The sequence below is a fragment of the Dermochelys coriacea genome, chromosome 2 (assembly GCF_009764565.3).
Source record: "Dermochelys coriacea isolate rDerCor1 chromosome 2, rDerCor1.pri.v4, whole genome shotgun sequence".
In the NCBI taxonomy this organism is placed as follows: Eukaryota; Metazoa; Chordata; order Testudines; family Dermochelyidae; genus Dermochelys; species Dermochelys coriacea.
Window position 1 is genome coordinate 46,136,820 of NC_050069.1, and position 11,262 is coordinate 46,148,081.

Sequence of the window (11,262 nt, forward strand, 5' to 3'; positions counted from 1 at the left end):
ACATTCAAACTTCTATCAATCTAGGTTCTTTCACCTCACCCATCTGGGTGGTATGTGGGTACCTCACAGGTCTCCTGATAATGAGCCTCTAACAACTTCAGTATGAATGATATGATAATGAGCTCTAAGGGCACATCTACATTGTTCCACAGTTTGGACTACTGGGGTGTGAATAGCCGTGCGTGCCAAACTGCTGGGCATTAACTACCTGGTGTAGATGCTGCTGATGTGAACTGAAAGGTTCCTAGCTCGTATTAACACAGTCCTCTTTCAGCAGGACTACATTAATGCAACATAAGAGCTAGGGCTATCAAATGATTAAAAAAATTAATCGGGAGATTAAAAAAATAGTAGTGATTAATCACAGTTTTAATTGCGCTGTTAAACAATAATAGAATACCATTTATTTAAATAATTTTGGATGTTTTCTACATTTTCAAATATATTGATTTTAATTATAAGACAGAATACATAGTGTACACTGCCCAGGCCCTCGTGGGCTCCCCACCCCTCCGTCACTCCGGCCCTCATGGGCTCCCTGGGCTCCTCAACCCCCATCACCTCCGGTCCCCGCTGCCTCCTCCAGTGCTTAATTTGTATTTAAAGTGCTGGCCGGGCACCCAGCTCTGAAGGCAACACCATCACCAGCAGCAGCACAGAAGGAAGGAGGGCATGGACATGGTATATGGTGTATCACCACCCTCACATCTGCACTACTGCTGCGGTTCATGGTGCTTGGCACTCGGCCTGTGGCTCATGGCAGGCTTCGTGCTGTCACATGGGGTCTGCATCTTGCCAGAAGCCATAGCCATCCCGCAACCCTCTGGCCACTCCTGGCTCACCGGGGCACCATTTCAGATTTTGGTTTGGTATGAGACAGTGTGTGTGTGTTGGGGGAGGAAGTCTTTGTTGGGGGGAAGAGTGTGTGTGTGTGTGTGTGTATTGGGGGGAATCGTGTGTTGGGGGGGAAGAGTGTGTGTGTGTTGGGGGGAAGTGTATGTTGGGGTGGGGGAAGTGTGTGTGTGTGTGTGTATTGGGGGAGGAAGTCTTTGTTGGGGGGAATCGTGTGTTGGGGGAAGAGTGTGTGTGTGTGAATTGGGGGGAATCGTGTGTTGGGGGAAGAGTGTGTGTGTGTTGGGGGGGAGTGTATGTTAGGGTGGTGGAAAGTGTGTGTGTGTTGGGGCAGCGCCGTCTCTTTAAGCAGAGCACTCAGGAGCCTGAACGCATTTTCAGCCAGCAGCAGTTGCTGTCGGCAGCACTCACTTTTGAGCCAGCACCAGACAGGCGTCCCCTGTTCCCTGACCCCAGATGAGCGGCAACTGGGTACACGGGTGGGCGAAGTGGGACTCCCCAACATTAGCCCCCTCACACCGCCTCTGCACAGCAGAGGGAGGCAGGCTCCCAGTCCAGAGCAACTTGGCCAGGGGCAGCTCCATGGGGTGGGGGAGGAGTACCAGTAAAGTTGCTATAAAAATCAAGACTTCTCACTATAGGATTATTTTCCACAAGCATCATAACTAGCCTCCTGGCATATTGCCAAAGAAATCCACATCAGCGGAGGGAGAAGGTTTTTTTTTTTTAAATGTTGACCTGACTGGCATCTGCTGAGCCACATGCAGCAGATGTTAGTAGAGTCAGCTTTTTAACTCTAAGACGTTTGCTACTCCAGCATTTTGTGGAGATCTTCATTTTGCCATAGCTTCCTTTACAACTCTAGTTAAACACCTCTAACTTTGATCCACTTTCCTTAATAGAGAAATTATCTGAAGCCACTCTCTATCAAACCAAATGACCACAGGAAGGCAAATGTATCTAATCCATAGTTGATTTGTTTCATAACAGAATAGAAATGTGAGATCCTGTTATTCACTCAATATGCTAAGAGGAACATCCCTACAATTGAGAGTAATTGTGTGCCCTCTTTATCAGTCAAGGGCTTTCACTGAAGGAATTTGTTAAGAGGAAGAATATTTCTGGGTTTAAAACTTTTTTGTAATTCAGTGACATCAACCTTAAGGGACAGATTTTCAAAAGTGGTCACAACCACCACAATTCGGGATGGATTTTCAAATAAACTCAGCTTCCATTACAGCACTTAATGATTTGGCCAGATTTTCAGAAATGTTCAGCACCCCGCAGGTTCTGGTGCTCTCAAGGACAGCTGCCGGATGCTGAGCTGTTTTGAAAATATGGTCCTAAAAATGTCAGAATGAGGCTGTTTGGAAAGCAGCATTTTGCAGTTTGCCTATATATATCACACAAGCCTTACCCCTTGAAATTCGTTCTCTTTCCCCACAGTTTACACAGGAGACTATTTCTAAGCAGGTTTCAGAGTAGCGGCCATGTTAGTCTGTATTCGCAAAAAGAAAAGGAGTACTAGTGGCACCTTAGAGACTAACAAATTTATTAGAGCATAAGCTTTCATGAGCTACAGCTCACTTCATCGGATGCATTTGGTGGAAAAAAAAACCATCACCAAATGCATCCAATGAAGTGAGCTGTAGCTCACGAAAGTTTATGCTCTAATAAATTTGTTAGTCTCTAAGGTGCCACTAGTACTCCTTTTCTTATTTCTAAGCAGTACATCAAAATCATTCCTATTCACCTTCCTCATGTTTTTTAAAATCAAATCTTCTCCCAACATCCATGAACCCTCCCAGCCATCGCAGTCATCACCAGCCTATAGGAAACACACTTCATGCATCCAGCATAAACCACCATATGCTGCAGTGCACAGTTTTGTTTGATACTTAATATACAAAGCTAGGGCCTTCTCTTGAGAAAACACAGTGTGAATCCATGATGCCTTCATATTTCTAATGATTTGCTTCCAGTCAACTTCTAAACGGCTCCATCTCCCACCTCTCCAAATATGACCAGATTATGCTTTCTCTGATCCCCACATCTATGCATTGTGTGGCAATTTTTCTTTGACATCATGTTGTCAATAGCAATGTCCATAATCACAGAGAGATAATGTGTCCTCTAGTCCTAACAACTTTCCAACCTTGTCTAACACATACAATACACACCTTGCTCAAGGTAGGGAACACTGCAGTGGGCCACAGTACTGCACAAGGCAGAGTAAGCAACAGATGAACATAATGAATAAGGATTTCACCACAATCTTACATAGAGAGCCCCAGCGACAAAAACGTGCATGTGCAAATCCATGTGTGAATGGGCAGACTAATTGACTGTGTGTGCAAATATCCATCTTGCAGATGAAGGTACTCAGATTTTAACGGATCTGTGTGTGCAAATGAAGGTTTGCATGGGCCTCATCCTTTATGTCTGAAACTATGTTTCTTTTTAAAGCATATGAATTAGCTACACTCTATATACAAAAATTTAAAGGCTAATTTAGGGCTCTCTTCACACCTAACTTGCTAGAACAGAGATGGGGAAACTACGGCCCAGGGGCCACATCTGGCCCGCAGGACCCTCCTGCCTGGCCCCTGAGCTCCTGGCGCCTCCCCTGCAGCCTCTCGCTGCCGGCACAATGCTCTGGGCTGCGGGGTGAGCTCCTGATCCGGTGCTCTGTGCTGGGCGGTGGCGTGGCTGGCTCCAGCTGGGCGGCACAGCTGCCTGTCCTGGTCCTCTGGGCTGCGCAGCTGTAGCGCCATCAGCCACCAGTGCTCCAGGCAGTGCGGTAAGGGGGCAGAGGGGTTGAATGGGGGCAGGGGAGTTCGGGGTGATGGTCAGGGGGTGTGGATGGGGTCAGGCAGTCAGAAGGCAGGGAACAGGGGGGTTGAATGGGAGTAGGGGTCCCTGGGAGGGGCAGTCAGAGGGGGTTGGATGGGATGGCGGGGGCAGTCTGGGGCAGGGGTTCTGGGGGCAGTCAGAGGACAGGGAGAAGGGGGGGTTGAATGGGGCAGGGGTTCTGGGGGGCAGTCAGGAAGGAGAGTGTGAGTTGGATAGAGTGGCGGAGGGCAGTCAGGGGCAGGGAGAAGGGGGGGTTGAATGGGGGCAGGGGTCGGGGGCAGTCAAGAAGGAGAGCGGGGTTGGATGGGGTGGCGGGGGGCAGTCAGGAGCAGAAGTTCCGGTGGTGGTCAGGAAGAAGGGGTGGTTGGATGGGGCGGGTGTCCCGGGGGGCAGTCAGGAATGAGAGGAGGGGTTGGATGGGGCGGCGGGGGTCCAGGGACAGTCAGGGGCAGGGAGTGGGGGTGTGTGGATGGGGTAGGGGTCCCGAGGGGGCCATCAGGGAACAGGAGGGGTTGGATGGAGCAGGATCCCGGGGGGAAGGTGGATAGAAAGTGGGGGCCGGGCCACCAACCCCTCCCCTAACCGGCCCTCCATACAAAACCCGATGCGGCCCTCAGGCCAAAAAGTTTGCCTGCCCCTGTGCTAGAAGATAATTCACATATTCATAACTGTCACAGTTTCAGGGTTAACTGCACTTTTGACCCCCTCCACTGGTCTTCCTAGAGGGCACCCATTTTAGGTTTTAGGATTCCCAACCATCTCTTCACTTGGGGCAGAGACCTCTGTCTCTCTCCCTTCAGACCAGGGGTTTAGGTTTCCACTGCGCCTCACTGCAATTTCCCAGCAGGTCTGACTGGGGTCCAGCACCTGTGGCTAACTCTTTTTCCAGGGGTCATGACAGTGTATACCAGTTACCAACCAACCTCCACAAAGCAAACTGTGTTTATTCTTAGGGCAAAAGTACTACAGAGAAAACATAAAAAAACAGTGAAGGAACATACACAGGTGCTAAAAGTTTACCAGAGGTCACCCCAGCTCCAGTGTAGGCTTTGGTAGACGTCAGTCTTTCAAACCCCACAACTGGGTTTTTCCCTTTGGTTACAAGTTCCTATCAGTTCTTAGATCAGGAACCAGAACCAACTGGACAGTTCAACTGTTTCTTTATACACCTTGGGCCTTTGATCTGCAGTCTTTGTGAACAGGTACTTACCAGTCAATGGCCCTCTCCTGAAGGTGTAGCTTCAAAAGACTGGGGGTTTGCATAACCACATTTGTGGAATTTGTATTACCCACTCCCCAGGGATTCCCCAAGAAACCCGTTTAACACGTATTGTCCCAAAAGTCCATGCCTTTCTGGCACATGTCAGTATAGTCATTTGACCTCATAAACCTTCCCAAGTCCCATATCTGTCATAACAACATCCATATCAGTTACTGTACTGTACATTTATTGTACAAATTTCAGAAAAGCCCAAAATATACATTGCAGCAAATTCTCCCCTCAGATATACATGCACAACTTCCACTAAACTCAGTGGAGTTTGCATATGCAAAACTATATATTTTTCCCTTGTTAAGCTAGCCCCTATTGAAGGCCCCTTGGATTATTACCAGGCCATACACTTCTCTGAGCACTCACTTGCTATGACACTTGGAGCCTTCTGAGCACATAATTATTTAGAAACGTTTATTGGCACCCACAGCCAAGCATTGACATTAATAAAACAAACACAAAATTATAAGCCTTCCAACATAAGAGACCCAATAATTAATCCTTCTGCCCTTGCCCCAAAACAAAAGCTCCAATCACATAAAACAAGCCAATAAGTTTTCTGTGTGACCATACTCTTAGATAGTTGTCCTGCAGATCATTTAGGGCTTCATGCAGAATACCAGTACCTTGACTTGTGCCCAGAAATTTTAGGGTGGTTATAATGCTGTCCATCACTGTAGTGGCTTTCTGCTTATTTCTCAGACACATAGAATATAGAGCACAGGCTTTTGAGAAAAGAGTCGCTGCACTTTGCACTAGCTAAACCACAGATCCTTTCCAAACACCTGTCCATCCACCTATCTATACTAGGCTGCGATTCACAAAGGCATCCTTATCCAGGAAAGCAGCTATGCTTGGACCAGATCCTCAGCTACTGTAAATTGGCATTGCTCCATTGACTTCAGTGGTGCTACACTGATTTATACCAGCTGAAGATCTGGTCCAGCATTCTTAACTTTAAGCAGATTCTTATCTCCCATTGAGTGTTACACATGAAGTCAGTGGGACTTGAAACACTTCCTTGAAGTTAAGCACCTGCTTATATGCTTTCCTGAATCAGGGGCCTATCTCTATACTCACTACCATGGTAATCAATGCTAAATCATAGCCCCGAGAAGAGCAGATTGCAGTAATCCTACTCTAAGGTTCAAAGGATGGATCGCTGGAGTAAGTGCCACATCAGGGAGGGATTCTCACAGCCATAGATTATATAATTTACTATATTCCATAACTGTCACTGTACCTGTGAATCCAGTTGAAACCAGTATTACCTCAATAGAAGTCACATTCACAACCCTCACATTATTTTTCCAAATGCTTCACATTACAGCACCTACTGGCATCAGTTCCATTTTATCTGGGCAGAGCTTAAGATAGTTTTCTCCCCTCCATTTTTTTATTTCTCTTAGGCATTGAAAGATTACAGAAACAACAGTATCCTCATTTGATGACAATGAGATACCATATATGTCCAAGTGTCTTGCAAACCAAGATGATTTACAATTTCCCCTACAGACTGCACATATAAAATGACCAGCAGGGGGGACAAGATGGAATCCTGCACACATGAGCATCCATGAAGATGAAGAATGAATGCACCAAACTAGGTGCCTTCAGGGACTGCGATGAGAGGAAGGAACAAATCCACTGAAGGGCCTCAACCCACCCATTCCTGCAAAACTTTGCAGTTCAGTCACAGAGTCACAGAATCATAGAAATGTAGGGCTGAAAGGGACTTCAGGAAGTCTTCTACTCCAGTCCCTTATGGATAGGCAGGACCAAGTAAACCTAGATCATCACTGACAGGTGTTTGTCCAGCCTGTTCTTAAAACCCTACAGTGATGGGGATTCCACAACCTCCATTGGAAGCCTATTCCAGAGCTTAACTACCCAAATAGTCAGAAAGTTTTTCCTAATATCTAACCTACATTTCCCTTGCTGTAGATTAAGTCCATTGCTTCTTGTCCTACCTTCAGCAGACATGGAGAACAACTGATCACCGTCCTCTTTATCACAGCCCTTAACGTATTTGAAGACTATCAGGACCTCCAGACCTGAGGAAGAGCTCTATGAAGCTCAAAAGCTTGTATCTTCCCCCAACAGAGATTGGTTCAATAAAAAACATTACCTCACCTACCTTTCTGTCTCTCATATCCTGAGACCAACATGGTGACAAAAACACTGCAAATATCAGGACATCCCCGCATCCATCTTCTTTTCTCAAGACTAAAGATTCCCAATTTTTTTAACCTGTCCTAAAGTGTGGTACCCCGCAGTGGACACAGTACTCCAGCTGAGCCCTCACCAGCTCAAAGTAGAGTGGGACAGTTACCTCCATAGTCTTCCATACAACACTCCTATTAATGCACCCAAGAATGATATTAGCTTTTTTCACAGCTGCATCACGTTGTTGATTTATCTTGAATCTCTGATCCATTGTAACCCACTGATCTTTTTTAGCAGTACTACTGCCAAGCCAGTTATTCCCCATTTTATAGTTGTGCATTTGATTTTGCTTCCTAAGTAAAGTATTTTGTATTTGTCTTTATTGAATTTCATCTTGTTGATTTCAGACAAATTCTCCAATCTGTCCAGGTTGTTTTGAATTTTAATCCTGTCCTCCAGTGCTTGAAACTCTTCCAGCTTGGTGTCATCCAACAAAACCTTGTGGTCAGTGATATCAAAGGCAGCTGATAATCTATTGCAGGGATTGGCAACCTTTGGCTCACAGCCCATCAGGGAAAGCCGCTGGCGGGCTAGGACAGTTTGTTTACCTGCAGTGTCCACAGGTTCAGCCGATCCCAGCTCCCACTGGCTGTGGGTCGCTGTCCTAGGCCAATGGGGGCTGTGGGAAGAGGTGGCCCAGCCCACACTGCTTCCTGCAGCCTCCATTGGCCTGGAACAGCGAACTGTGGCCAGTGGGAGCTGTGATCGGCCGAACCTGCGGACACTGCAGGTAAACAAACCGTCCCAGCCCGCCAGTGGCTTTTCCTGACGGGCTGTGTGCCAAAGGTTGTTGATCCCTGATCTATAGCAACAATAACTGAAAGGACATTTTATCAGTATTCATCTCTTAAAGGAGATAATCATCCACAGTAAGCTATAACATCTCCATACTGGAGCATACCCCATGTCTGAAGTTTGACTCAAGGTGTGATGACTGGAGCTGTCCAAGCACTATTCTCTCAGTAACTTCCCCCTACCTTTTAGGGTAGAGACTGGGTGAAAAATGGCAAAGTTGTTAATATCAAAAGGTGTCTCCTTGACCCCAGACCTGACTGTGCTGTATAACAAGATGCCCCCCACCGGTGGCCAGCATTAGGGACTCACATGACCTTAGCAGTATACTCAAGGGCACTGCAGAAGCATAGCAGAAGTAAGCATTTACATGGCAAAGCACATTGCCTAGCAACAGCTCAGGGGCTCTCCAATGGCTGCCAGCTCATGAAAATTTCTTGGAGCAAATGGAATTTGAAATGAAAATGCTTGGAATATTCTGTGTGCAGCACTTTCAAGTTTTAAAATAGGTTACACAAAAAGCCTTAATGTATATGATTCTCCCATAAAATAATTTACAGAAAACTAGAGTTCAGCAAGATGTATTATCTGGTTATTTAACAATAACGAAAAGAAACATACAGTGTAAGCACAATGAACATTTAAGTAACTAATATTAAATTTTGTTTCTTGATTGTTAAAGCAGTAGTAGAGGAGGGTGGAAATTGATTTACAACCTTTGGGCCAACCCCTAAAGATCTTACTCGCAATTTAATATGTTGTTATTGAAACAAAACTCCATTGAGTTCAGCGGGAGTACTGCCTGAATAAGAACTATAAAAACTTACCATGGACTTCCATATTTGTCTCTTTCCCATTAGGCTCCAAAGTGAATTGTTTAAAAAATGATGGTACTTTATAGCAAGAAGGTAGAAGTCGGTTTTGGTGGTCCTTGTAAATAGCAAGAGTTTCTCTCTATACAAATGGTAATCATTTAGAAAGATGGACTTAGGCAAATGCATGCACCTTTATTTTGTAAGTCCTCCCTACTTGTTCCTCCCCTGAATTCATGTTGTTGCACCATGAACTTAAACCTAACAACTGGAGATGTGTAAAATGCTATTGTCATGGAGTCCCTCGCACATTGGTAAGGTCCCACAAACATTTACACAGACCAATAAAGAAATCTTTACCAGCCTTGGCAAAAAAAAAAAGTGAGAACACTAAAGTAAGACAAATATTACGCTTGGCCTGTAGCCATACTACCTCAGGATGTGATCTCAGAACCTAAGCAGGTTCAGTGCTGGCTAGTTAGCTCCAAGGAAAATCCAGCTGCTGAAAGAAGTTGTATTGTTGATGGACAGAATTTGTAGCATGAACCAATATTAATATGTAATGTACATTGAAAGATGTAACATCTTTCTTATAATTTTCTAAAAGAGTTCCTGCCCCAAAATATCTAGTTACTATTAATGGACATGATTCCATATTGCATCCCTCAGGAGGCACCTCTCTGGAGTCAACAAAAAGGTGGCTTTATATCACAAAGAAGCCAGTTGCTAAGGGAGATGGCACAGCTCGTGGTCATAAGCTAGGGGAGGCTTAGGAGGCGTTCTCCAATGAGTCATTGTGATCACTTTACAATCAATCTGTGCTGCCAGAGCAGTGTAAAGAGGCCGTGTGGGGGCCTAGAATGTGGCCCAGTGTTGCTAAGTGCAATTTAGGAGAAAACTCACCATTGAATACATCAATATCAAACCCCAAACATCAACACAAGCCATTATTACAAACAGCTCTCACCACCCAATTTACATATGCATTCCCACCCGCATTAAACAGGAGCATTTTTAGTGACCCTGTATCAAAACACTCATACTAAACACAAAATGCGGATGAACTTCATTGATTTATTCTCTCAGAACTCTACAAAAAAAACAACAACATAGACTCTACAAAACAAAACAAACCTAGATTTTCCACTGGGATTGGTGATATTGGAAGCCCAACTTGAGACATCTTGAAGGGGCTTGATTTTCAGAGTCCGGAGTGCCTACCCTCACAAAATCAGGATCCACTGAGGTATCTCAAACTGGGCACCCAAAAATTGATGAACCCAAAATCACACAGGTAAATCATTCTTCATTAATCTTTACATACATTGTAAAAAGTTCACTCACACATCCTCATAAATGGGTTGTAAACATCTGGCCTCTCACAAAACCCTATATAAGCCACAAAATCAAAAATGCTTTAACAATTCAGGACCACTAATTGTAGCCTATATAGGGTGATCAGATAGCAAATGTGAAAAATCGGGATGGGGGTGGGTGGTAATAGGCGCATATATAAGTAAAAGCCCAGAATATCGGAACTGTCCCTATAAAATCGGGACATCTGGTCACCCTAAACCTATACATATAGGTATTTGCTAGGTAAGGAATAGGTATAGGTATACGTTAAGGCAGTGACGCAATGGGACTACAAGCCTCAAGGCTATAAGACAGTAGCTTAGCTAAACTAATCAAGGCATAAGGCCCAAAAAATCTTACCATAAGCAGCAAATAAGAAGTAACCCTAGATCATAAAATATTACAAGATAGAGTGTTGTAATAAATGGGTATGACTAAACTGCTTACAGGTAACTACAAGATACCAATTTATACCAACTTGAGATATTTTAAGTTAGGAACATTAGCAGATATCCAGCCACAAGAATACCATGATAACTAATGGATACCTATGCTAATGAACTTGCGATAAAAGGTCTAGTAACCTGTGGGAGAAGAGCACCCCAACATTAGTAGGATGAGGAAATACGCATAAGGAAAAGGGGCTGAAACCCCTACTGGATACTTAATAGGCATAGTGGGCATCACCGTAACACATTATGAAAGCTGAATACTGGCATGCATGCCTTGGGAAATGCCAGGAAAATGATGACTGATGGTGGTGATGATGGATGAGGATGATGATGAAGATGATGACTAACACTTTGGGATTTTCCACAAAGAATGGTTGTGAGTATATAGAGACTCAGACACACATTTTATATGATCCCTACCTCCCTTGCTGGGTTGAAGTGTTTGTGATTTTGATAACTGTGCTAATAAAAATATTACAAGGACAAAACGTCTTTCCTAAATGTAAATGCCTCTCTTGTATACACTGGGGTCTTCATAATAACTCAAACACTTTTGGATCTGGTCATGAGATAGAACCCTGCCAAACTACAGAGTGTTAATTGACATATATATTTAATCAGTATAACTAATACACAATCAATAGAC

General features: G+C 44.5%; 1 long non-coding RNA gene across 1 annotated transcript; it reads right to left on the bottom strand.

The window, feature by feature from the left end:
• Window positions 1-342: 342 nt before the first annotated feature.
• LOC122458435 lies at window positions 343-11,030 on the bottom strand. Its single transcript, XR_006278484.1, has 3 exons — window positions 11,019-11,030; window positions 9,026-9,031; window positions 343-481 (listed from the first exon to the last, which is right to left on the bottom strand). It is a non-coding gene; the product is annotated as an uncharacterized LOC122458435 (long non-coding RNA).
• Window positions 11,031-11,262: the final 232 nt, after the last annotated feature.